Source organism: Neomonachus schauinslandi, chromosome 4 (genome assembly GCF_002201575.2).
Source record: "Neomonachus schauinslandi chromosome 4, ASM220157v2, whole genome shotgun sequence".
NCBI lineage: Eukaryota > Metazoa > Chordata > Mammalia > Carnivora > Phocidae > Neomonachus > Neomonachus schauinslandi.
This window is the reverse complement of record NC_058406.1, coordinates 177,082,677-177,110,413: the sequence shown is the minus strand read 5'-3', so window position 1 is coordinate 177,110,413 and position 27,737 is coordinate 177,082,677.

Here is a 27,737-nt window from a genome sequence, read left to right as displayed (position 1 = left end):
ATTTTGTAACTTTCTCTGTGAAAGATTTTCATATCATTCATTAATTTAATTCACGTACCTTTATGTTATAATTATAAATCTGATTTTTTTTATGCTCCACTACATATTCTATTTTCTATTCAGTTTCTAACATCTCACACATACTAATAAGTAGCAACGTCTTGACATTTCATTCTAAATGTTCTTTTAATTCTTGTGTGGCTTATTTTAAGGTAATGTTATGACTAGTGTTTTTTTTAGTCAGTCTAAATGTATGTATATTTTTACAATTATATTTTATTTATAAATTTCTACTTTAACTGCATTTTGGACTGAAATATGGTCTATGACATCTTTGGATTTTGTTAAAACTTTCTTCATGGTTTAATATGTGGTCAGTGTTTTCAAATGTTCTATGTGTATTTGAAAAAAGCCGACATTCTCTATTTGTTAGATGTAGGAATATATATAATTTCAAGCTTATTCTCAGTTTTCAAACTTCTATATCATCAATGAGTTGGTAGCTCTGTGACCTGTAGTTTTCTGAAATAAATATATTAAAGCCTCCTCTTAAGAGCATAGGCGTGTCAATTCTTCTTATAACTGCATTGATTTTAACTTTACATGCTTTCGGGTTGTATTGAAAGGTCAACATAAGTTCATGTTTATTATATCTTCTTTGTGAATATTTCTACTGTCTTGTGTATAGTATATCCATTAACCTTGCTATTTAACAAACTAGTTAAAAACTCAATAGTTTAAAAGCATAAACATTTATTATTGCTCACAAGTCTTTGGGTCAGCTGGGCGCTTGACCTGGTCGGGCTCTGCTAATCTCAGCTGGGAATGCTCATGCTTCTTGGTCAGACAGTGGGTTAATAGGGAGATGACTTCTCTAGGTTGGCCTCCTCCGTCACACATCTGGTGTCAGATGGCTGTCAGCAGTGACAACAGATGTAACTGGGTCTCTCATCATCTGGTAAGTTAGCTCCGGCTTGTTCATAAGGCACTCTCAGAGGAATCACAAAGCCCTCTTAAGACCTATGCTAAGGGGTGCCTAGGTGGCTCAGTCAGTTAAGTGTCCAACTCTTGGTTTTGGTTCAGATCATGATCTCAGGGTGGTGAGATTGAACCCCTTGTCGGGATCCACACTGGGTGTGGAGCCTGCTTAGGATTCCCTCTCTCCCTCTCCCTGTGCCCCTCCCCACCCCACTCACTCACACGCACACTCTCTAAAAGAAAAAAAAAAAAAGACCTATGCTCAAACCTCGCCCAGTGTCACTTTCAGAACATTCTCTGGATCAAATAAAGTTACAAACTAGCTCAGATTCAAGAAGTAAGGAAAGAGGCTCCTCTTGACAGGAAGACCGGCAAGATCACTTACAAAGGGAAAACAAAAAATTGGGCACACTATTTATTTATTTTTGTTGAAGTGTAGTTGATACACAATATTATATTGGTTTCTAGTGTACCACATAGTGATGTGACAATTATATATATATATACATTACAAAATACTGAGCACACTATTTAAATCAATCTGTCACATGCAATGTTTCTTCTATCTCTAATAGTGCTTAAATATTAACGTACTTATTAATCTTGACCTAGTTATTTAATATTCTTTTATATTTTCTCTGGGAAGTCCAAATTTATTGAATATCTCTCTCCTACTTCCAATAAGACAAAAAACTTGGCATGTGCTAAATCATTAGAATTTCCACATTCCCTGGTTATATATACATATACATGGACTATTACTCAGCCATTAGAAAAAGAATGAAATCTTGCCATTTGCAACAACATAGCTGGATCTGGAGGGTATTATGTATGCTAAGCAAAATAAGTCAGTCGGAGAAAGACAAATACCATGTAATTTCACTCGTACGTGGAATTTAAGAAACAAAACAAATGAACGAAGAAAAAAAGAGACTCTTAAATACAGAGAACAAACTTGTGGTTACCAGAGGGGAGGTAGGGGGCAGAAATAGGTGATGGGGATTAACAAGGGCACTAGTCATGATGAGCACCGGGTGTTGTATGAAGTGTTGAATCACTATATTGTACACAGGAAATATAACACTGCATGTTAACCACACTGGAATTAAAAAAATTTTTAATGAAAAAAAAACCAGCCCATTCTCAACTTTCATGATGTTATTTCCAAAATTTTACTTCCATTATTTTATTTCAATACAAAAAGGTGTGTGTATGTATGTGTAGATTCTACTCTAAATGGTTAGTCACTTGCATATTGCACCAATTTCTTCTTGTATGGTTTCTTCTTGAATCTTCTTCCTTCCGTGTTCATTTTTCTTCTTAATGAATTTTATCATTTTGTATTCTTTCCACAAATATGTATGACTTGTAACTTCTTTTACTTTTTGTATGTCTGAAAATATCTTTAGTTTTCTTTGGCTCTTGAACACTTGTTTGGTTTCCTATATAATTCTAGGGTGATAGCTATTTTATCTATGCACTTGGGGGAGGTGGGAGGCAGACAATCTACATACATTACTTCAAAGCCAGAATTTCAAACATATTATTCTTGTGGAAAGGATAGGTTTAATAATGAATTGGTTTAACTGATTAAAGGAAAATAATCAGTAAGGCAAAAATTATATGATGTTACTGGAAAAATGTAAGTATGAAAAACACCTTTCTAAGCTATCCTAAGTTCCCTTCTCCCTCATGTTCACACCAGCTGGCTGCCCCACAGGGCCTCTGTGGATAAGCTAGCTGTACTCTAAATTACAAATCTGAAGAAAGTAAAAGTTCAGAACTTGTCTCTCTACAGCTTTTTCCAGAATTCCCTGACCCTTTGCAAAAGTGCTACCTTCATCACTTTCAGTTTAGGGAAGCAGTAAATGCAAGATCCATTTTAAAAGGAAGGACTAGACATAGTTGGTCATTGAGGCATGAAAAAACATCTGAGATGTCTTCAAAATCCCTAGGAGGATAATTCCCATTGACAGGGGCAATTTAACCTTTGCTCCATCAATTTTGATTTTTAGAACTCCATTCCTCCCCAAACATCTCTGTTCTTCTCCAGTTCAGATGCAACTCACAAGTTGCCCCCCTTAATGCTATTAAGTAAAGAAATCAGTGAAAATTTGATACCACCCTTCCCTTGACACAGCATCACATTAAGCTCAACACCCACACGTAAGCATTTCCGGTCAAATATCCATATGCTTCCATGACCAGACTGCACTTGTTTAGGGGAAAAGTCTAATGAATGCTCAGAAAATTTTACTGAATCAATACCCAGTGGGCGATTGGTACTGCAGAGAGAACTGGCATCTCCACTCTCCTTGGGCTTGTTTTCCAACCGTAAAGTCAGAAGGGCAGGGGAATTTGTCTTCCAGTTTCCAGGTCTCAGGATGCCAGAAGAATGATGTCCTTTAAAGCCTCATCAACAAATAACAGAAGATTGGAAGGCATTTTTTAAAAATGAGAACATCTGCTCTTGTTTGTATAGAGGAAAATGAACACAATTCCATGTTGCTGAAGAAGTATAAATTTCCTTTCTAAAAAACAGTCTGGTGGCATTTATATAAGAATACGCATGCTGGGGCACCTGGGTGACGCAGTTGGTTAAGCCTCCAACTCTTGGTTTCAGCTCAGGTCATGATCTCAGGGTGGTGAGATCGAGCCCTGCGTCGGGCTCCACGCTCAGTGGGGAGTCTGCTTGGGACTCTATCTCCCTCTCCCTCTGCCCCTCCCTCCTTTCTCTAAGATAAATAAATAAATATTTAAAAAAATAAAAGAATACATGTGCTTTCTCTCTAGCATCTGCATTATCTTGAGAGAATCCTGTGGACGAGGACAAATTTATATAGGGATATTTACTGTACAGTTATTTGTAATGGCAAAGCACTGGAAACAACTTTAATACTCAACAATAAGGAATTGGTTGAAGATCCATGCCATGAAATATTACGTAGCTCTTAAAAATAAAGAGAAGTGTATGTGTTGAACTGGAGGAATTGTCTGTGATATGTTATTAAGTGGATAAAAAGTATTAGGTGGAAAAAAGCAAGTTACAATGTAATGTGTAAAATATCATCCAATATTTCATTTAAAAAAGAAAAACTGCATATACAAGTATATAAATTTACACATGCACACCCACATGAAAGAAGAAACACATGTATATATGTAAAAATCTGGAAGAACACCCCTACACACACACACACACACACACACACACACACACACACACACAAACTGTTGCCAATAGTTAGTCTGAAGGAAAGGGACTGTAGGAAGGAAAGGAGAAAATTATTAACTTCTTAAATATCTTTCATGTTTTGTTTGACCTGCCAAAATAGCATGGATTGTTTTTATAATATAAAAATATAATAAAGTTATCGTACCTTGAGCACAAAGTATTCTGATCCTGCAATATCAATAGCTGGAATAATACCATCAAACTATCATTCTTAGATTGAGATCATTGATTTAATCATTCACTAATTCACCTAATGGGCAATGCACGTAGTCAGTCTATATTTAGGGATGCCTGCCTTGCACAAGGCACTTGTATTCTCTTTGCTCTGCAGCAGGGACCAAAACAGAGACAGGCACTGCCTTCATGGAACTTACAGTCTACAAGGTGGAAGAGATCGTAAACTAGTAAAGCATATAAACGAATTGTAGCAAGAGCTACAAAATGAAAATACAGGATACTGTGAAAGAATCATAGGTCACACACTCCTCAGACTGTGTGACCAAGGAAAGCCACTCCAAGGGGAACACTCATAGACTGAGACCCAAAGCTTGAAACGCTTGTTTGCTGAGACTTTGCCAGGGGCTGGGATGAGCATCCTACCAACTCCACAGTGGTAGACCAGATGTAAAAACCATGTGCAGCGGGAAGGGTTTGGTGTACAAGGAACTGGAAGGAGGCCAGAGTGTGGGGGGGTCCCCTGAGCAAGGGAGGGTGGGATGAGATGAGGTCAGATAGAAGGGCTACATATACCATGGGATGGGATGGAGTTGGCTTTTGTTGTGAAATGCACAGAAAAAGCTAATGCAGAGGACTACCATGATAGGATTTATATTATGAGGCAGACATTGTATACAGATTCCAGCGATGCCATCCCCAACTTGGAGGGTCCCAGTCAACTGGCAGAGACATTTAAATTAAGTGGTGGGGTGTGGTGCTATGACAGAGGTCTGTGGAAGCACAGAGGGGAGAATAACCAACTACCTAACAATATTTGATATGGTCTTGAAGAATGATTAAGAACTCGCCAGACTGGGGCCAAGATCGTGGGGGTGGGAGTCAAGGAGCACACTGCAGACAGATGACATAGTGTGTGTGCAAAGATATGGATGCTTAAGTGAGAAGAACTTTCGGGGAAAAAGATCTGCATTTCCATATAGCTCGAGAACTAGGCACAGAGGACCAGGGAAATAGGGATAGGGACGTAGGCAGGACACAGATTTTGAGGGCCTTTGTATACAACCCTACTTTTGGGGATTTATCCCACAGGACACATGATTTTTAAAACAGAAACGTGTAATGACCAATTTTAATAACCATAAGCTTTATTTCAGTTCATCACTCTATGAATCTTCGATTGTGCCATAAAAGAGGAAGAAGTGATCATAATTTCTGAATTGGATTTGCTGTCATATGGTAAATGTATGTTTAACTCTGTGAGAAACTGCCAAAAAATTTTTTTTGGAGTGTTTGTACCATCTTTAACTCCCACCAGCAAAGTTTGAGAGTTCTATTGACTCTACTTCCTTCACCAACACTTGATATTGACACTCTAATTTTAGCCCTTCTTCTGGAACATAGAAGTATCTCATTATTACTGACATGGAGCATCTTTTCATACACTTATTGTCCATTCAGCTGTTTGAGACTCTTGCCCATTTTTAATTGGAATGTTTGGGTTTTTTATTATTGATGTGCATGAGTTTTAATACATTCTGGACTCTTTTGCTTTACATCCGGTATAATTCCAGGCAAAAGAATGGAAGGAAAATGAAACTTGACAGAAAATGGGGAAGCAGAAGGGAATGAATATGTATAGACTATCTGGTATGTGTCAGCCAATCTGCTGAGTAAACTACATTTGTTGTACAGCAGCCCTTGTACATCAGGTGTCATTGATCTCATGGAATAAATGAGGAAACTGGTTCTCAGAGGGGTCAAGAGACTGGGCCAAGATCAGTCAGGTAGGATGGGGCAGGATCCGTGCTGACTGGAATCCATGGCTTGACCCGTTGGGTATAAAGAGGCTTCCTCTCCAGATGGACCTCAGCTCACTCAAAATCCTGGGGTTGATGGGGTTAACATAACCTCTTTGGGCCCCTCCCTAAAGAAAGCCATTTATTCCCAAATCCCAGCTTTAAATGGAGGATACTAATCTGCTAATGGCCCTTTCAATTGAGGCAAATGTCCAGCATCTTTCACCAAGGGACCATATCTGTCTGTACTGGCTTTCAAGGAGCTGCAAATCAATGCCTACTACTCCATCTGCTAATTCTCTGCCCTAAGGCAGTGTCCTCCAGTGGATAAGCCAGCCGGTGCCTTGCCATTAGCAATAATAAGTGTCCGACAATCACATCCAAAGAGGGAGTCACCGATCTTGTCCAAGACAGGAGCCTCATGAGTGCTATGTGGAAGCAGGAAGGAAAAGTCTCCAACCAGATGCCCCGGGCATCGGGATTTAACAGACACTGAGATTCTTAGAGGAGAAAGGTGCCTCAGAGGATCTAATCCAGTCCCTTCATGTCACAGACAGGGAACTGATGATTAAGTTCTTTTCTTAAGACATAAATCTGACATCATCCCCATGCTTAATGGCTTCTCACCAGCTACAGAAAATAACCCTAATCATAACAACAAAGAACATTGTCTTTCATCTAATACAATCTGCCATCAGTTAGAAGTTCTGCCATTTCTTGTTTACCCCTAAAAAGAGAAACTATCTGCCACTTAAACTATGACACAGAGTCCTGTGGGATGAGATGATCGCACCAGCATCCCATTGCTTTGAAATGTTTTTCATCTGTTTTGAGGAATTTGGAAATTTCTGTTACCATCGGTTGCCATGCTTGGTGTTTGACAGGCTATACTTTTGCATACATTGTGGTAACAAAATATAACACAACAAGTGTCCCCTCCTTCCAGCCTGTAAAAGGTGCCTGGTTCTTGCTTTGCAATTAAATATCTAATTGTTATCCCACGAATGAATATTTGCTTCACTAATTTAAAACCTAGATCCTGCTGCTCTGTTTCCATGCCTTTCAGATACAGTGACTTTTCAATCCAATACTACATCATAGTGTATTCTTTTAGATATATTTTACATGGTAACTAAATTCAACACCCATCATATCAACAATGCACATGGTGCACCTTAAGTCAAACACCATGGATGGCTATGCTCAAGTTCACACACGCAGAGGCGAAGATAACCCCCTCATGTCCACTGCCTGGATGACAGAGATAAAGTACCATTCACCATCAGTCACACCCAAAGTTTAGAGGTTTTGCTACAGAAGAAGAAAAATGTGCATCTTGGAATCAGTGAAATATAAGACCAGCATTTATTGGGAACTTACTATACATCAGGCATTTTTCCAAGTCTTCTTCAAGTCTACTAACTTCATTTTCACTACCCAAGTTCACATGGCTGGTAAATCACAGAACTAGTCACCTAATAGGAGCAATATTGCACTTGAGATCTCCTCACCCTGTGCTATATTGACTAAATTTCGTATCACTCTAATTGGAGGACCCATACCATCTGGGGTCTGTCTCTTCTATGCAGCCTTAACTCACACAGCCTCTGTCCATAAACTTCGTGCACCAGTGGTGCCTTGACACCCCACACTGTCTCTTCCTTTCTCGCCTTTGCTCATGACCTTTCCTCTCTGGACTCCTCCCCTGTCCAACCCTCCCTCATCTTTCAAGACTCAACACACATGCTAGTTTCCTCCAGAGGCTCACCATGATGGCTCCTCCCAGAACGTGAGTGGGGCACTGGCTCTGTACTTCTGGGATCCCTGCACTTCCCTCACTAAGAGCATTTGCCACATTGCACTTTCCTCATTCCTTCACAGAGCTGGTGGCCAATCCACATGCACTGGTTAGGAGTCCTGATTACATGGACCTTTGTGCTGGCGAGTCAGGGCCCTGTGACCGCCAGCCATCAAATGGTGTGGGTCTGTCTGTCTCTCCTTACTAATGAACACTCTTCGTATCCTCATCACAGAGCCCTGCATGTGGCACATAATCAGCACTCAATAAACGATTATAGAAGTGAATTCAGTTGAAGTCTGTCATGGTCACACAGCAAGATGCCACAGAATGGGTCTGTTCATCCAGGCTTGGGTATTGGGGAAACAGTCTTTGCAGCATCGAATCCCATCTCCATTAGAGGGATTTGCATGAGGACAGGAGGAAAGGCAGGAAGAGCAATGTCTATTTGTGAGAAGCAATAGGCATGATATCAACCACAGAAGGGAACCCAGGAGAGGCAAGGGCACCGCTCATTCGGTGAGTGTCAGAGCTGGGAGGGCCTTGTAGTCTGAGCTACCGATTTTAAGAGGGAGGGAAGTGTGACCCAGGAGAGGTGGTTCCCAGGCTAAAGCCTCTCGGACAGCTGAAGCAGACCTGGGACCACCAGGTCCTCCAACCTGAACCATCCACTGCACCCCTCAGGCCAAGAGGGCTGGTTCCTGAGGCTTTTCAAATTCAGAGGCGAGCCTCCCAGCAGGTGGGTTCCTATAAGTAGATGAGGAATTATAAAAAGACCACGTTCTTCTTGGAAGACTTTTCCTCTGGCCAGGAGCTTGCTTGCTACATTTAGGAACAAGATGAGTGAATCACACAGAGTTAAAAGTGACTTTGAGGGATGTGCATGAGGAAAGTGCTGATGGACCCTCTCTGGACATCTTCACCAGCCAGCAATCTTAAAAATTCTGGCAGAAATCAAGAAGAAGAAGAAGGTAGCGGGAGGGGGAGAATGAAGCGGGGGAAATCGGAGGGGTAGACGAACCATGAGAGATGATGGACTCTGAAAAACAAACTGAGGGTTCTAGAGGGGAGGGGGAGGGAGGATGGGTTAGCCTGGTGATGGGTATTAAAGAGGACACGTTCTGCATGGAGCACTGGGTGTTATGCACAGACAATGAATCATGGAACACTTCATCTAAAACTAATGATGTAATGTATGGGGATTAACATAAGAATTTAAAAAATTAAAAAAAAAAATTCTGGCAGAAATCAATCCTCCTTGCCATGAAAGGTAGGTGAGGAATCTGGGCTAAAAAGGAGAGCAATGGGACTGGAGGCAGCACCGAATCCACACAAAAAAATGGCAGACAGCAGGAGCTTACCCCAAAGCACCTAGATTTCTAATCAATTAAAGAGAAAAAGTGTAAGGATCCTGGACCTAAAAGAAGACAGAAAGAAGTCTCTAAAATCATGAGGGGTGGGGGACACTGCGGATAGTACCATTACTGAGGACCTGCCTTGCATTGGGAACTTTGCGTGCATGACTTGTTTATCTTTGCAGGAGTGCCGTGAGTGGTTATGAGGGAACTGAGGGTCAGGTTGGTCTAATGTCTTGCCCAAGGTTTCAAAGGAAGTCAATGGTGATATCAGTTAGGAGTTGGTCAGACAAACTGAAAACAGTCTAGGAGTTTTAAACTGGAAATGATTAGGTGTGTGAATCATAATTCAAAACTGTAGGAAGAACCCAAGAAGTGAAAGTCGGGGGAGTGATGGATGGACCTGCCCGTCGCTAGCTTTCAGGTTGCCATTGCAGCTGGGGGATAAGGATTTCCACCGAAGATGAGGACAATGCAGGAAGACACTGTCAAGGTCATGCTTTTTCTGAACGCCAACCTGGAAATAATTCCTGGGGAACAAGAGAAACCACTGTAAAGAATTTCACACCTGCAAAAACTGCTACTAGCAAAAACCAAATGGCTTCTGTGTCCCTTCTTCCTTCTGTGCCTGCATGCATTTCACTGGAAGAACGCAAAACATGCAGGAGCCCTACTGGCGGGCAAATAAAGGAAATATAGTTCTCAGTCTTCCAACCCCTCAATACAGGAGAGAGCAAAGAGGGGGTGGTGCCGGTGTGGGGCAGGGTGGGGGGCTAACAGATCATTTCCAGAGCAACAGTGGAGCTTGAAACCTCTCAGGTCTGTCTGATTCCAAAACTTACACTTTTCCCTCCAACTATCCTTCTAACTTGAGGAGGATATATAGGAAAACAAGTACCCAATGTTCAAGGTTATTATAGGATGATGATAAGCATCTACATATTGCTTTTTAAAAAAAAAGATTTATTTATTTTTTATTTTAGAGAGACAGAGCACATGAGTGGGGGGGGTGCAGAGGAAGAGGGAGAGAGAGAATTTTAAGCAGGCTTCACGTGCATGCAGAGCCCATACTCGATCTCACGACCCTGAGATCATGATCTGAGCCAAAACCAAGAGTCGGATGCTCAATGACTGAGATACCCAGGCGCCCCTTCACGTTGCTTTTTGGAAGAATAAAAAGGAATAAAGAGTTAAATACTTCCTTCAACATTCAAATTTAATAGTAGTAGGACTACTTATTGCCAGCAAAGTTGATCCGAAGTTAGCAAAGGATGTTGTTGAAAAGAGTTTATGGATCATAATGGTTTACGGATGCATGTGTAGGTATCTGTTCAGAAATCACTGAATCCTGAATTCATGTACATGGAGGAAAAACTAAAAATCTTACAGTCTTCTAACAACAACAAACTTGAATAGCTTCAAAGTTTATGAAGTGATTTTTTTTTCCTGAACTGAACTGTCGAAACAGATATCAACAGTGCATGCAAAACTCAAGTCTTAAAACACATGGTGTATATACGCAAAGACAAGATGTTTATGTTCTGCCACCAAACTTTTAAAAATGCGTACCAATGCTTTCTGAATTAAGGGAAATATTTCAGCAGATTAACCAAGGAAATAAAAACGACAAGATAGTGCTCAGGGTTTTACAAAACTGGAAACCTGATCAAGTTCCATAAAAGAAGGGGGGCAGAGGCTAGTCAGTGGAAGCTGTTCCATGAACCTTGTACCATCCCTTTATGACACAGACCACAGTGGGGAAATGTAGGCGTTATTTGGGAAAGTGCTTCCCAAACAAAGCTTATGAAGTGATTTTACCTGCGTCGCCACAGTTGAAATTCACGACAACCCCAGCAAGGGCTAAGAGTGTCTATTATTCCTGCTCCATGTCACAGAAGAACTGAAGCTGGAGCTGGTGCTGACGACAGACAGGTCCTCCTGACTCTCAGCCAGCTCCCACCATCCTCACGGGGTGATCTTGGCCCGACATGTCACCCTTCTGGAATATTCACACCGACATGTTTATCTGACAATATCGTTGTGAGGCCCATCCGTGTCAACACGGGAATTAAACATCTATTCTGCACTATGTGCTGAACTAACTTAAAATTATGCCTGTGAGGAAGAAACTCAGATAAAGTTAGAAGAGCCACATGAGTGCAGACAATTAGCATATCAACTTATTTTCTTGGCATTTGCCTCGTTCTAATAAAAGCCAAATGTAGGGGGAAATTTGGCTTGTTCCAATTTACTTAATTCTTGTTAACTAAAACTGTAGAAGAGAGAGGTCTCTGCCATGAAGAACCTGAAAATACAATGGAGAAGGTAAAACATGACCAGACAGGCCTCATCTGGCCCCCTTGTCTCCCCAGACTCTCCGGCCCCTAGAGTGGATACATTAGTCAGCGTTTTCCAGAGAAACAGCACCAGTAGGATGTCCACATAGGAAGAGATTGATTATAAGGAATGGGCTCATGCAATTATGAAAGCTGAGAAGTCCCCCGGTCTGCCACCTGCAGAGACCCCAAAAAGCCAATGGTATCGTTCAGTCCAAGTCTGAAGGGAGAACCAGGAATGCCAATGGCAGGAGAGGATGGGTATCCCAGTTCAAGTAACAAGGCAGGAAAGATTGAATTCCTTCTCCCTCTGTCTTTTTGTTCTATTCAGGCCCTCAACAGATTGGATGATGCCCACCCACACTGAGGAGGCCAGTTTGCTTTACTGGATCCATGATTCAGATGCTAATTTCATCCAGAAACTCCCTTACAGACACACCCAGAAATCACATTTCATCAAATACCTGGGCACCCCATGATTCGGGCAGGTGGATACATAAAATAAGTCAGCACAGTGGGTTTCATGCAGTGTAGAATACAATGAAATAATGTCTGGGTTTTTTTAGCTACTATTTCATGAGGGCTTAATGGTGGTAGAGTTTTTGTTTGGGGGAATAAGAAAGTTTTGGAACTAGTGGTGATGATTGAATAACATTGTGAATGCAATTTAATGTCATTGAATTGCACACTTAAAATGGCTTACATGGCCATTTACATACATAACAACAAATTAATTTTTTTTAAAGATTTTATTTATTTATTTGAGAGAGAGAATGAAAGAGAGAGAGCAGGAGAGGGGGGAGGGCCAGAGGGAGAAGCAGACTCCCTGCCGAGCAGGGAGCCCGATGCGGCACTCGATCCTGGGACTCCAGGATCATGACCTGAGCCGAAGGCAGTCGCTTAACCAACTGAGCTACCCAGGCGCCCAACAACAAATTAATTTTAAAAAAAGAGAGAATTGCTGTGGGTGGGGAACACTGGGCTTAAGGCTGGGATCCTTAGGCCAGTATCCAGTAAGGCTCCAGTCCTGCCTCCCACTCATTCCTGTGAGGTCCCTAAGTTGGAAGGGACACCAAAAGGAGAACAAGTATTTATTACCAAGCTGACTGGCTGCTTACTAGTCACAGAAGATAACAAAAAAATGTCATAGGTCCTCCAGGGATGTGAAAGATGACAACGTGGAGAGGAGCCTGGTGATCGCAGACCAGTGGAGTGTGTGCCAAAAGCAAAAGTGTGTGCAAAGAGCACAAGACAGATCTGGCCACTGGTTGGGCGTCACGCCAGAGGCAGGCAATGGAGCAGAGCTGAGGAAGAACAAACGTGCCTGGCCTTTGGCGAAAGATTGGAGAAGAGACTCAGTGAGGTGATTTCATAAAAGGACTTGATGGTCATGATAAGGAGTCATAACCTTGGACCATGATAAATCCCCACACATTAGCACTAGTCAACAAATGATCTACTCCTTTACTCTTGAGCAGACGAGAGACTCAAGTCATGGTCTTTCAGTCAGTGGCACAACCTGGAGGAGATGTCCTGTCCCCTGAGTCCTAGCCCCCTGCCCTTCACGATTTTGAGTCAAGGGCTACGGCAAGGATGTCCAACTACTACAAATTATTCATGAGATTCCCTCATTCCTTTGTCCTCGTATTTCTCACAGAATGCGATGACTTCCAGTTTGAAACCGTCAACACAATAGATTTTTATTAAAGAGTGGATCCTTCTTTCTTTTACTTTTATACCGCAGCCAACCATTTTTCCCGTCCTTTGAAATCTAGCAGTTGTTATGGCCAAAGACAAACGGGCCAGAACAAACAATTAGCAAATGCATGAATCTGGGCTCTGTTTATTCTTCTTTTGTGAGGGATAATCGTGTGTTGGTTGAAGCGAGGCCCTACAAGTCAATTATGTGTTGTCTGAGCAAAACCACTGTTACGGAATTCAGAAGTTACAGTTGAAACATGTTTGAAAATTCAAATATGGTATCATTTACTCCTGAGATTAATGATTATGATGGGGAGAACCATTTCATACCAAAGAAATCACCATGTTCCCTTCAGCAATAAATAATGGAGTGTATACAGAGGGGTGACCCACTGTCCTTGTTTGCCAAAGACAGAGTTTCCTTGGCCATGGGACTTTCAGCATGAAAACTAAAAGTCCTAACTAACGGAGACAAGTTGGTCAGCCCACGTGGGCACCCACTCTGTGCTAGGCACCAGGGGGAAGTATAGAGAGAAGTGAAATATGACCCTTTCCTTAAAAACATGATAATAATGGAAGAGGTATTTTTAATGTTGGCATGCCTTCATCTTTGCATTTCCATGTGCATGACCTTCTCTCTCATCAGTCGAAGGCATCCCTTTGCCTCAGTCAAGAAGTAGAGAGATGTGTGTGATAAGGACGCTCACAGCAGAAATGCAAAGATAAAGAAAGTACATTTGGTACTTAGTTTTTGAATATGAAAACAGAATTTTCAAGATAGTAGTTTGAAAATCATCCTTTGCCAAGATATATAGTATCTATTCCCTAAGTGTTGATTCACATATCAAGAACCAGACCTGCCTAAAGTGAACACCGAGTTTTTCGAAGGAAGGCGCGGAGAGTACTTAGGATATGACCTGGGGGGAGTCCCAACTGACAGACAGGAAATGGTTCTCTTTCTGACCCAGGGGACAAAGGAAAATGAGATAGGGGAACAAGCAATTAGAAATGTGTGCACCACTGGCTTCTACACCCAGAATTTCAGAACTGAAGGTGAGATAGTTTGAAGACATTCCTGGTGTCTCGGCCACCCCCCAACAAGGGTCAGTCGCACAGATTTTGGTGATTTCAAATAGTTAGGCAGAGAAACAACCGAAATGGGCACTCCTGCACCTCCTCGGCCCTGCCTTACCCCAGTGGGGAATGGACCCAGAAGTCTCTGTATTCCACGCAAGGAGGTTGGACGTTAACTACACTGAGAGTCCCAGCTGAACTCACAGGGTCAAGAGGGAAAGCAACAGAGCCACCTAGACCATAAGAGTGGGCAGCCCCACCAGAGGCGGGAAAGAGGGCATGCAGCATGTCTGTGTGAGAGAAAGAGAAAGAAAACAAATCCCACATTCACCAGCTGCACCTCAGGGTCACCCATGCAAGTGATCTGGAAACCATTCCGAACTACCCAGAGATCACCCAAGTCACCTCCGCCCACAGATCCAAGACCTCCCTTCCCAGAGCCACAAAGGCATATAAGTCCCTCTCCCCACCAGACTCCATCTTTGGGTTTGGGGGGCGGTGGTGAATGCTGGATGACTGAGCATTTACCAAAATGAACTGCTGGAGAGTGAAAGAGAATGTTTTAACCAGGAACACTTAGATAGAATTTACTGGCAAATAAAATTCTTTCTATCCCACCCCCTCCTCTCTCTCCCAACCGTCTACCCTGTGTGTCAGGAGCTCAAGAAGATCTCATCAGTTATTGGAAACAAGGAAGCTCCTTTTTTCTGCACATTTAAAAATTGGTATGAAATTTTTTTTCACCCTTCCTCACAATTTGTAGGTCAAAGAAGATCACAAAGAGGATATGTCCAGTTTGGAAAGGAGAAGGAATAATTTAAAGATAGATCATTTCAGTACTTGTTGGGTATGCCTTGAAAATAAAGGCACAAGGCAGGCACATTGAAGTGATGAAGACTTCCTGAAGACTTCATCTTATCACTTCAGAGGATGGTTGTGTGGCAGTGACAAATGACCCCAAAATTTCAGTGGTTCAAATCCACAGACGATTATTTCTTGTTCTTGCCACATGACTCTTGTGGGTTGGTGGGTCTATGTTCACCATACTGCTCCAGGGACCCAGGCTGATGGAATGATCACCATCTGGACCTTTGTCAGTCACTGTGCAAAGAGCTCAAAGTGGTCTCAAACCTGCAATTTAATGCTTCAGCTCCCAGCACCAGCAACCACTTCTACTCACAACTCATTGGCTGGTGCTAACCCCACGGCTCCCCTCAAGCACAAGGGGACCAGGAAGCCTAACGCTGCCGTGTGTGTGCCTGGAAATAGTCAGCAAACCACATGTAAAGTGAGACTGTTAATTCCTTATATCATGCTCTTTCAACATCATATAACTCAAAGTCAAATTGGCTGCATGTACAAGCTTATTAATTCACTAAAGTTTTAATCTGCAGCAGACAGTAAAGTGTAATATTAGTCACAATATCAGACTAAATTCTCTGAGGTCACAATCTGTATCATATTTGTCTCTTTAATCTTCGGTGGCTAGTGTTTATCAATGACGATTTTTTACTACTAGTAATACTAAATCCTGTTCAAACCAGTTTGTAAAAAAGGAAATGGATTGGCTTATAGGGCTAAAAAGATCTGGGTTTCAGGTAAGACTATATCCAGGGCTCAAATAATGTGATCAAGACAGTCCTTCTCTTTGTTTTTCAGCTCTGCCTTCATTCTCAGACAGCTCTCTCCTTGATGTCCCAAGGTGTCTGGCGGCGTGGTTCAAAGAAAAATCCCCTCATTGAGTTATATGCTCATTTTTTAATCAATCACAGTAGCCAGGGGTATGGATTGTGTGGAATGGCTTATGACAATCACTCCAAAAAATGGGGATGGATATCAATAAAAATGGGTGACTTTTACTGAATATTTAGTAAGTGCCAGGTATGCCCCAACCACCCTACAGACTTACTTAATCCTGACAACAGTCCTATTAAACAAGGAAGAAGGGGCAAGGCTGTGGGTGAGGAGGCATCAATGTGCTCCACATGGCACAGAATGGCTATTGTTACAGAGGCTCCCTGAGAAAGAAGGTCAACGCCCTTTGCCTGCTCACTGTGACTCCTGTCACTTCCCCAGGACTTCTGCCACCACCAGGCACCTCTCCTCCATCACTCTCCCTTGTCACCCTAGGCACCTACTTCCACAAGAGACATCCACACAAAAGCCCTATGCCCTTCAAGGTGCCAGAGCCTCTCCAAGCAGCTAACACAAATTGCTCGCTCATAGCGTTCCTGGCACTGTGATCATGTACTAACCCTTACAACACGATGACCAAAAAACTCTGATTTTCCACATTTTATAGGAGAGGAAGCTATGCTGTGAGAGGTGAAGTAAATTACCCAGGATCAGGCACTGAACAGTGGCAGCACATGGATTTGAAGCCAAGTCTATTGAACTCTGGATTCTTGTTCTTAACTACGATTTACCCTCTCGGGGCCATTTTGCATGGATGTGGAGGGCAAAAGAGTTCTCTCTTCTTTTGCATTTCTCCGGTAGTTGAGCAACAAAGCAGCACTCCTTAGGGCTCAGATATCTCAGAGTGTTAGTGAAAACAATTCTCCCAACTCCTAACTTACAGCATTTCTCCCTCACTCCCTTCTTCAAGATTCCTCTGATATGAGACAATGATGTCAAGCCAGAAATCAAAGCCCAGACATGGGCGCCATATTGGTTTCCAAATCAGGCCTCCCCTCCACTGCCTACAGCTTTGTTACAAAGACCAAGATTCCCTCCAGTTTCCTCCACCGTTCTGTTTCTGCTTCTATCAAAATGACTTCTCCAGGGGCGCCTGGGTGGCTCAGTCGTTAAGCGTCTGCCTTCGGCTCAGGTCATGATCCCAGGGTCCTGGGATCGAGCCCCGCATCGGGCTCCCTGCTCAGCGGGAAGCCTGCTTCTCCCTCTCCCACCCCCCCTGCTTGTGTTCCCTCTCTCGCTGTGTCTCTCTCTGTCAAATAAATAAATAAAATCTTTAAAAAAAAAAAAAAAAGAATGACTTCTCCATGAAGCTCCTCAGGCCCTCATGCAATACCCCACACCCCACCCCACCCGCATCAGCGTGAGCTGCCCAAACATGTCAGAATTCTCCACAGTGGTCATTGCTTAGGCTCAAGCTGGTTCCTATTGATTCTTATTATTCTACTTGGTAATAGGAACACAAATGCCTTACATTATTTTTTCTCTGAGGTACTATATAAACTGTATCCTGTCCAGACAGAAAAAAAAGCCACATAAAAGCAACATTCTGGAAGATACTTCTCTGATTTTCTTCTTCTGAACACAAAAACTTGAAATTTTCAGAGAGGGTTTATCCAGCCTGTAACGTGGAGGGGATCTGTAATTTAAAATGTTATTAGCAACCCAGGTAATAGCCAGGTGCTCAGAGATTTGTGTAAAATTAACTCAGATCCCCTCTCTAAGGTCCGTGGAAGCCCAGCACCCTCTTTGTTGATTTCTTGTGCCTTTCCAGAGCTCTCACGAGCACCTCTAGTCAGTGGCTCTGTCTTCATTTGCTGTCACCGAATTGACCCATGTCACTCAGACTCCACCCTTTACCCAATTTCCATAAGATACCCACTCCCAGCAGACATCCGTGAGCTTATTTAAACTACATGAAATATCGTTAGTGTTAAAATATAATATGTAAAAATCAAAAAATAATAACATGAACTTCAATAACAAATAAATGTTATTTAAATTCACTGAATATTTGCGAGTCACAGGAGAAGATCGGACTACACCACTGTCTTAGTCTTCTCTGGCTGCTATAACAAAATACCACAGACGGGGAGGGGCTGAAACGACAGGCGTTTATTGCTCACGGTTTTGGAGGCTGGGAAGTCAGAGATCAGGGTGCCGGCGTGGTCAGCTTCTGGCGACAGCCCTCTTCCTGGCTTGCAAGCGGCCACCTCCTTGCTGTGTCCTCGTATGGCCTCTCCTTGGAGCGTGCATGGCTGGGCAAGAGATATGATCCTCTCCCTCTTAACAAATAACCTACTTCCCGCAAAGAATTGGTTGTTGTGTTACCTCACCACAAGGTGGCAGTATGCGAGACCTTTGGTGCTTCCTTCCGCATCGAAAGCAATGGGGAAAAATAGCACAGTATTAAAACGCAGCTAGCAAATAATAACCGGCTTCCAGCGCTTAAACAGAATAAATATTTTCTCATAAAGCAGAATCTGCCAAGAGTATGTGATCTGTTTCATAGCCGGGTATTACATGATAAAGTGACTGAACTGCTTGCTAATCCCAGAGCAGAGTTCCCAGGGAGGATGGAAGAAATTATTTTATTTATGTAGAAAACAAAAAACAACGGCAGGAGTAAAGAAGAAACTGTAAGGGATGTAACGCTTAGGATAAAAGATGTTGCATTCAAACCTCCTCCTAGGAAAAGAAAAAGATGAGAATCAGAAATCTAATACCAACCAGCATGTTTGGGACCCAACCTGAAATAAAGCCCAGTATAAACATACCTCTTTACTATATGGAGTCAGATACACTGCAGATTGTATCATTTGCTCCCTGTGGTTTAAGTTGGCAAGTATGTACCGAGCATCTCCTGTGCACCATGCCCAAGGATAAAAACATTGTGGCTCAATGTAGAAAGAATTGTGAGATTGTCCCCGGCACGATGGAAACATTCAGGGGGGGATTAAGGAGCCTTCTCCAGGGGGTGACATTTTAGTTGAGCCCAGGGGAAATTGGTCTCAGTGGGTGGTAACTTGTGGGGCACAGGACGAGTGTTGGGGTGCATTGAGAGGCACTGAAGGAGGCAGGAAAATTAGCAAATACCCAGGGTTATGAACAACTATTCGAACAGCAACATCCTATTCGGAAGACCGGGGAGGAAGTGGCCAAGAAGGTGGCCAGAAAACTAAGTGGAGCTGTGTTTGCCAAGAGAGCTTGAACATGATGGATAACAGAGATCACCAAAGGCTTTTAAGCAAAGGATAAGTCCAGTTGGTGCTGATCAGAGAGGCCCCTCTGGGAGGCTAGTTAGGAGGAATTTGTCCTGGTCCACGTGGCCCACGGTGACCTAAACCATGGCTGTGACAGTGAGGATGGAGTGTAGATGCAGATGGCAGAGATACTCAGGAGGCCAGTAGACACAAAAGAGAGAAGATTCCGGAATGAACTCGTCGGGTAGCTGGAGAAGGAAGAGAAGGAGAAAGCAGAGGAAGGGAAAGAAGGCAACCCAGATTGTTAAAGAACACAGAAACAGGCCCAAAGTGGGCTGAGTGGGCAGGTGGAGCATTGTGGGTTTGACCAGGATGAAGGTACAGGTTGCACAGGAAAGGATTTACTTGCCAAGAAAGGTTTGACCCTTGCCCTGGCTTCTGGGAGGAAACCATTAAGCCCTTGGAATGTCTGTCCTGCGTAGAGTCTTGGCCCACACCTGATGTTCCATGCGAACATGTGGTTTGGGATGGAGGATCCCGGGGCCGTGTGGCATCTACTTGATCTCTGAAGAGGTGGAAACCAAGGTCAGCTACATGGCTGTCCACTTGGAGAAGACAACTAAAATCCCATGCCTAGAATATTCCTGGGCCCTGCCCTCTGTACCTCTTGTCTTTGCTTATTCTGATCAGTACTCCTCTCACTTTAATAAAGCATTACTGAGTATTCCAACTTTTCTGAGTTCTGTGGGTCCTTCTAGAGAATCTCTAGACCTGGGGTTGGTCTTGAGACTTTCTGAACTGCACAGGTGGAGAATCACAATGCTAACTACCAACCGGAGACCCTGTTGGAATGATGATAGTCATGAGAGTGACTGGACACTGTGCAGCTTAACATATTTTATAACCCTCAAAATAATCCCCCAAATAGAAATAATTACTTCCATTTTATAAATGAGAGACTATAGATGAGGTTCATATGTGTGTCGCAAATGATTAATCAAGCACCTTTTAATTAGGATTTGAACCAGGACACCTGACTTCAAAGCAGATGCTTCCAACATCAGGCATATGATGCAGCAGAAGGGCTAATATTGTGAAATATTAACAAGGTTTGGTTTGGTTTGGTTCTGTGGTCTTGTAATTCTGCATTTAAGCAGCAGGTAGAACATTCCATGTTTATTGGCTCAGGGAAGAAATGACCCAGGAAAATGCAGACGGAACAAAGGATGCAGTTGGAGGTGATCAGTTTTTAAAGCCCAAACCCGTCCAGCTCCCAACCCAAGAGAGAAGAATGCATGGTGAGGACCGAGTAGGCTCTGGTCTCCCTGAGACCTCGTGAAGCTTGCCTGGGCTCAGACAAGGACAGAGGACTAGAGAAGGGACCTTGGGTCATGCCACCACCCCTGGCAAGTCCAGGGAGGGGGTGAGGTAGCCAACCCCCTGAGATGTTTAGAGAACCCAACAGCAGGAGGAGCTCAAGCTGGGACGGTATGGGAACAGAAGAAATATTTGTGTGGCGGACCTAGATATACCTGGGAGGCAGCCGCACATAGCCCTCAAGCCTCCGTGGTCCATGAGAACAGTAGAATGAGCCCAAGAAATGGCATTTCCTTTACAGCAGAGTGGGGCAGCACTCTGTTGTAGAATGTTTTCCATTCACAGAGACCCAGAAGGCGAACGGAGACTCATGCTCAGGGACAAGAGAGGACAGAGCAATGGACTAATGGCTAAAGCCCAGACAGGAGTGTCACATGCGGTGATGACACACGGAGCTCCAGTCCTCCCTCCACTCAGTTCCTTGGAGCTCAGCAAACCTCCAGGAGCTCAGCAAACTTCCCAGAGCTCAGCCGCACTTCCAGGCAAAGATGCCCAAAGGGATGGAACTAGGTTTCCACCACCTCACCCTAACAGATGCTCGAAACCCAAACCAGATTCCCTTGTAGAAAAACCAAGTTGTTTTGGACACATCTGAGGTCTTGAACCCAGACTCACACCTGTAGCTTAGCTATCTATGTGTTCGGGGGCCGGATGGATGATCTATCCTGGGGTTCCAGGACAAACCAAGACAAGTGCTACATAGTGCTCCATGAATCTCCTTCTTGGCTGCTCTGTGCACCACGGATGACAGCCCATTGGTCACACTCTACATTTAGTCTGCCAAGTCCCCGAGAGGGTTCATTCCTGTGTCCTCAGAAGTGGCTCACAGCGACATCTCCAATGGAACATCTAGGAAGACACCTGCCACGCCCAGTGATGGCATCATTCAGGGTTAGGAAGGATGGACAGAGCTTCCCTGAGGGGGCTCTGGGTTTCAGAAAAGCCCTGGACTGGAGATCAGGGGGCATGGGGCTCCCATCCTAGCTCTGCCATAATCAGCAGTGACCTTGGGCACAAAAGTCAACCTCTTAGCTTCTGTGTCCTGTCTTAAAATAGAGGTGGTGAGTGCATCACTGCTTAGTCACCGGAGTGAAGTGAGGAGGGAATGAGGCCAGGCACTGAAACGCTGCAGTGGGACCAAAGAAGAGCTTCACGTGGGCCCACCGTGCTTGCCCTCCAAGCCTCATCTACCCAAGAGGCCAAGGCTGTGTCTTGCTTCTTGGAATGTGCGCCCACCTCAGCTGTGGGAAAATGTAGGAAGACAAAGTCCCAGCCTTCGAGAGCCCTCTGTTGTACAACCTCCTGCACCAAGCCCTCCACAGGCTTCCTGCCAGACTCAGAGCCAGTACCAGAGTCCTTCCAGGGTCTACACCGTGCCCCACAGGACCCCAGCCAGTGCCTCTCCCCAACCTCCTCACCTGTGATGTCACTGCTCCTCAGGCTCCCCCACCCTATGCTCTTGCTGCTGTCAAATGCTCCAAGTCGGTTCCAGCCTCAAGGCTGTCGTCCTGGAGGTTCCCTCTGCCAGGGACGCCCTTCCCTCAGGTCTCTTCACACCTGCTCACTCACTTTCTTTGGGCCTCTGTGCAACATCAGTGCCAGAGCTTCTTCCGCTCTATTCTCTTGCTTGGCAAACAGCTCATCTTTCGGGATTCAGCTTGAACATAGGTCACATCCACATGTGACCATCCTGTCTCCCTTCCTCTCACCGCCCCCTCCACACACTCCCGTACCCCAACCACCTCCTTTATTTGAAGCCCAGCCTTTATAATTCAAGCCCCACAGACGAAAGAAGGGCTTTAGACTTTGGCAAACAGCAGGCGAACCTTCTCTCTGCCCCCCTAGCTGCCACTGTCTCTCTACTTTAGTCCCCTTTGAATTGCTCCCTGCTCACAGCTTTCTTTGGGGATTTAAACACTTTGAAAGGCAAGTTTACAAAGGGCAATGGTAACTCATAGGCTCCCAGATGTCTCAGAATAAAGGGTCTTCCTCAGTTGCCAGCCCAGCTGTGTGACTAGCTCTGCAAATCATATTCATTCACTGTGCTTCCAACTCCTCACCAATAAAAACCAACGGCTTTTACCTAGAGGATCCCTAAAAATTCTCCCAGTTCTGACAACTCCATGGCAGTCGGAACAAAGCCAAACATTTAGCTTCTTTACTTACATTTCCTGTCGCTCCATGCCACCTAGGATCCATCAAATCTGAAGTCAGGCGTACATATTATACAATCAAGACCCAGAAGGGAAAACTGGCTGAGTTTACTCAATAATCCCTTCCTGATACCCCTTTTCCGACCCTGTGACCAAAGGCCTTTTCTCTGACCCAGCAATTTTCTTTGCCTCCAGGTTCAATGAAACAAAAGAATTTTCTTCAGGCTAATGAAGTTAGGGAAGGGCCGGGATTCTGGGCAGATCCGCACACACATGGCTCCATTTGAAAGATTTTCCTATTGTTTTTGGAAGCCCTAAGAAAATTAAGCATATACTCAACTTTTTTTTTTTAAATAGTCTCGTGAAAATGAGTCAGTTTATGGTGTGTTTTGAACGGAGTTTTACATTCCTGTGGGCTGGTAGCTCTTGAAATTGGCTAAACCCTACCTCCAGAGGAGTTGACGAACTTGAAAGACTCTGACGCCAATTTCTAAAAACCAGAAACCCAAGTCTCACGGTCTCGAGGCAGTTCCATGTGGACTCACGTGGTGACCTCAGGTAAACCTGGCCCTCCTTGGCCCACAACTGAGCCCTGCCCATGCGTCCTGTTCTGTTAACATCTCCCCCTGCGCCAGGACCAGGGCTGCATCACCAGCCACCCCTAAACGAGATGGCCCCAGACAAGGACATGAATGTGCTGCAGAATTTGTAGTACAGAGCAGGGTTCGGTGGGAACACTTGTCTCTCCTCTGATGAGCATCCTCTGGTGCAGTTTGAAGGCTGGGGGTTGGAGTTATCTGAAGCATCCTTTGCTAGCTTGTCTCCTGGGCTGGGAAGACTCCAGCAGCTGGGAACAGAATAGCTATGGGGTGTCTCTCCAGGTTCTGTCTAACATGCCCTCCAGGACTTCCTACAGGTCACCTCAGGGCTCCCAAGAGAGCGTGCCAGTAGAAGCCATATTGCCTTTTATGACCCAGCCTCGAATGCCATGAGGAGTCAGCTCTGCCGTAGTCTCTTAGTCAAGGCGGTCCCAAAGGTCCGGCAAAGTTCAAGGGCAAGGGACATAGATATCCGCCCCACCCCCACCCCCTGCCCCAGTGAAGGCATGTCACATGCCTTCCGCACGTGGGGGAGGAGATGTACTGGTGTGGCCATCTTTGAAAAAGAGAACCTGACCCCCCTGCAAACCTGTCAGGTAGACCTCAATGCCCCTAGTGATGGATCAGGTGGATGAGCCTGATGGAAAGTGACTTACCCCAGGGCCACATGGTGAACAGATGACAGGGCCAGGATTCAGTAGAAAGGGAGCCTGGAGGATGGAAGTTTTGGGGATCAGGGATGAGAAGCTCCCCGGCCATCCCTGAGTTGCTGCAAAAGGAAAGGACAGAACAGCCAGGGCTGGGAAACAGGGGCTTTGCCGCGTGTCCCAACATGAGAGAAAGACCCATGGGAATGGAAACTATCTTACTCTTCGTTTTACACCAGCAGAGTTTAGCACCGAAGAGACAGAGTGGTAAGATGGGCAAAGCTCAGGTACCAGAATTGGCTCTAGGTTGAAGCTGTGGGATCTTGGTCAAGGTTCCTAACCTCTCTGAGCTTCAGCTTCCTCCTCTACTAAATGATAAGAATGACCCCCCCCAATTAGGCTTCATGGAAGATTCCAGATGCTTGTGTGTGAAGTTCCTGGTGTATAGTGGGAAAGCAGACCACGGTCACTGCCATTATCATACAGATGTTTACAACCCTGGGAGTCAGTGTTTGTGGTAATACTTGGGCAGCCTCAGGCAGACAGTGTGCTGGGACCTCTGATGTGTGGGTCGGTGAGGAGGAGAACAAAGCTGGGTGTGAGCAGAAATGGTGTAAGGGAGAAAGTGTGTGCCTAGGGGAGGGGTAAAGCAAACACCCCTACATGGGTGTGGATGTTGGAACCAGACAACTCTATTTGAACTTGGTCAAATTGCTTAATCTCTCAAAGGATTAAAAATAACCTAAATGTACTGACCTGATGATATTGATATATAAATGAAATAACTGATAGAAACACCTAGCAAACTGCCTGGCATATAGTAAAATTTCAATAGGTATTAGTTCTTTCACTCTCTTTCCTTGATGTCTGAGGAAGAATAGTATTTTGCTCATAATTATATTAACTTCCATATTCAATAAAGTTGTTGAGCTGAAGATACACCATTCATCCCAATGGGCTGGTCTGGATCACATAGGTATGCACTCAACATATATTTATTGAGCATCTATCATGGACCAGGCACAGTGCTGGTTGCCCAACACACACCTGAGAAACCAAAACACAGTCATTGCCCTTGAGTTGCTTATAGTATGGAAAGGAAGATTTAGGAACTTTCCAGTTACAGGATAGAAATAAGCATTTTCATTTATTTCTTAGCATCTCTGTTAAAGTCTGGTTCTGACACGTTAACTCCATAACCCCCATGAATGTGTGCTCATGCGTGTGAGGGCAGGCAGGATAGAAGGCACTGCTCACCCAGGCCAGGGTCCAGTCTTGTCCCACCTCCCTGGCCTCCCCAGCAACCCTCCTGGGTTTTAGGACAGCTGGAGGCAGAACCAGCTGAAAGGAGAAGGGGGAAGTGGACTGAGACCAGCCAGCCTGCCTGGTGCCTTCTCCCTCTCTGGTTCCCCTGTCTGCCACCTTCTACCTTATGGTACAAACCCCTTTGTGTTTTCGCTTCTGCTCCATGCCAAAAACCTGCTCTCCACAAGAAATGGGTTCACATTTTACATAGAAATTTCTCTAATGGCCTCACAACTCTGCAGGTTAAATTGCATTGTCTCTTCCTTACAAAAGGCTCCGAGAGGTTAGGTGGGTTTGCAGGGGGTTGGGGAGGGGGGGTGGAGTTTTTTAGAGAGTGGGGAGGGGCAGAGGGAGAGGGAGAGAGAGAATCTTCAGGCTCCACACCCAGCGCAGAGCCCCATTTCATGACCCTGAGATCATTACCTGAGCCGAAATCAAGAGTCAGACCCTTAAACTGACTGAGCCACCCAGGCGCCCCAGAGAGGTTAGGTGTTTTAAGGATCAAGCCAGCAAGTGGTAGAGCTGGATTTGAAGGCAGGGTCGCCAGTTCCAAGTTCACCTGGGTATCAGTTCAGTTCTGTTTGACAAGCATTTCACACATATCTGCCTTATGCTAAGCATTAGGGAACCAGTGATGAACAAGACATGCTTGCTGCTCCCCAGGGGATCACACACTAGCAGGAAAGACAGGCACACCAGGAGGAATTTAAATTTAAGATAAATGGAGATAATGCACAGAAAATGTTTGTCGTGCTACCTGGAATATAGAAAGCTCTCAGTCAAGGTCAGCGACTGTGACTATGTAAGTGCCAAGGGAAAGGAGGGAGGCCATGGAGTGCAGATAAAGACAGACAGCCCTCATGTGGATGCACCGCATGTTCTCCATCCAGACTGATCTACACCTGAGCTCATTCTATATTCAGTTTAGAGCATCATTTAGGAGAGACGCAGGGGAAGACTGGAACAGCTCCCGGTAGAATGTCCAGGGGTGAGAGGACCTGAACTCTATCAAGGAGGACTCCTAAGGGAACAAAGGATGTTGAGCCTGAGGCAGAGAAGATCAAACGTCCATTAAGAATTTCATTTGCCCAATTATAAAAATGGCCAGAAATTATACTGTTTTTTTTTTTTTTTTGATCTCAGTGAAAGAAACCTAAAGGTAAGGATTGCAGGTCCATAAACATCAGGGACCCAAGCTTCTTACATCTTTCTGCTCTGCCAACCTTAGGACTGGCCTCTTGTCCTCAAGGTTGCCTCATATTCCAAAATGGCTACTAGAGTTCCAGCCATCGTGTCTCCATTCTAATCAGAAAGTGGGAAGAAACCACAACGTGGGACGAGGAAGGAGAAAAGGCCAGCTCTCTCTTAGGCCAGAATTTAGTGACATTACACCAGCTAACAGCAAGGGAGATGGGGAAATGCAGTCTTTGATTAAGAACATGGCACTCCTGAATAAAATTTAGGCTCTGTTCTAAGGAAGACGGTGAAAATAGATATTGGGTAGAGGACCAGGAGAGTCTGCTGCAAGGAATACAGCATCTGTCTCTATGCACTTACAAGAAGCCTCTGGAGGGAGAGGAATGAGTGTATTTCATGAGGACAGAATGAGAGGTCAGGTTTCAGCCTAATCCAAGGAAGGACGTCTTCATTTCCAGAGTTCAGCAAACCATGGAATGGGCTGCCTCTTGCCATAGTGAGAATTCCCCTTTATTAGAATATTCCAGAAGAGCCTGGCTGGAAGCATGAAGGAATGCTGTGGTGAGGGTCCAGAATAGGGCTGGGCTTGAGGAGGGCTAAGATTCTCTTTCTGATCATTAAATGGACAATGCATCCCTTAGTTAAAGTTAAAGAATTCCAGTTAGGAGGAGAGGTATTTCAGGAGAGTGGGGATGCCCTCCCCAAGTGCCTGGGAGTCCCTCTGTAGGCAGCTACCACTCTGCCTGAACGTGAGCCTGGATATGAGCCAGGCAGATGTGAACCATCTGCCCATTTCTGAAATGATATTTATATGTAAAAGATACACAATTTATCAAAGTAGAATTAGGAAGTGCCAGTAAAGAGAAAGAAGGAAAATAAAATCCATTTATGATCCCTTTAGTAGGAATCTGACAGCTCTGATGGAAAGAGAATGATCTTGGGGTCAAATCCCCCTCAGTTCCAATGCAGTTTACACCAGCCACCAGCCCTATACACCTGAGAAGTCATTCAACTTCTCCGAGCCTCGGTTTCCTTATCTGTAAAACGTCAATGATAGCAAGAACCTTGAAGAGTCATAGTGACAATGAAATTTTTTTTTAAAAAGCACTTAAGG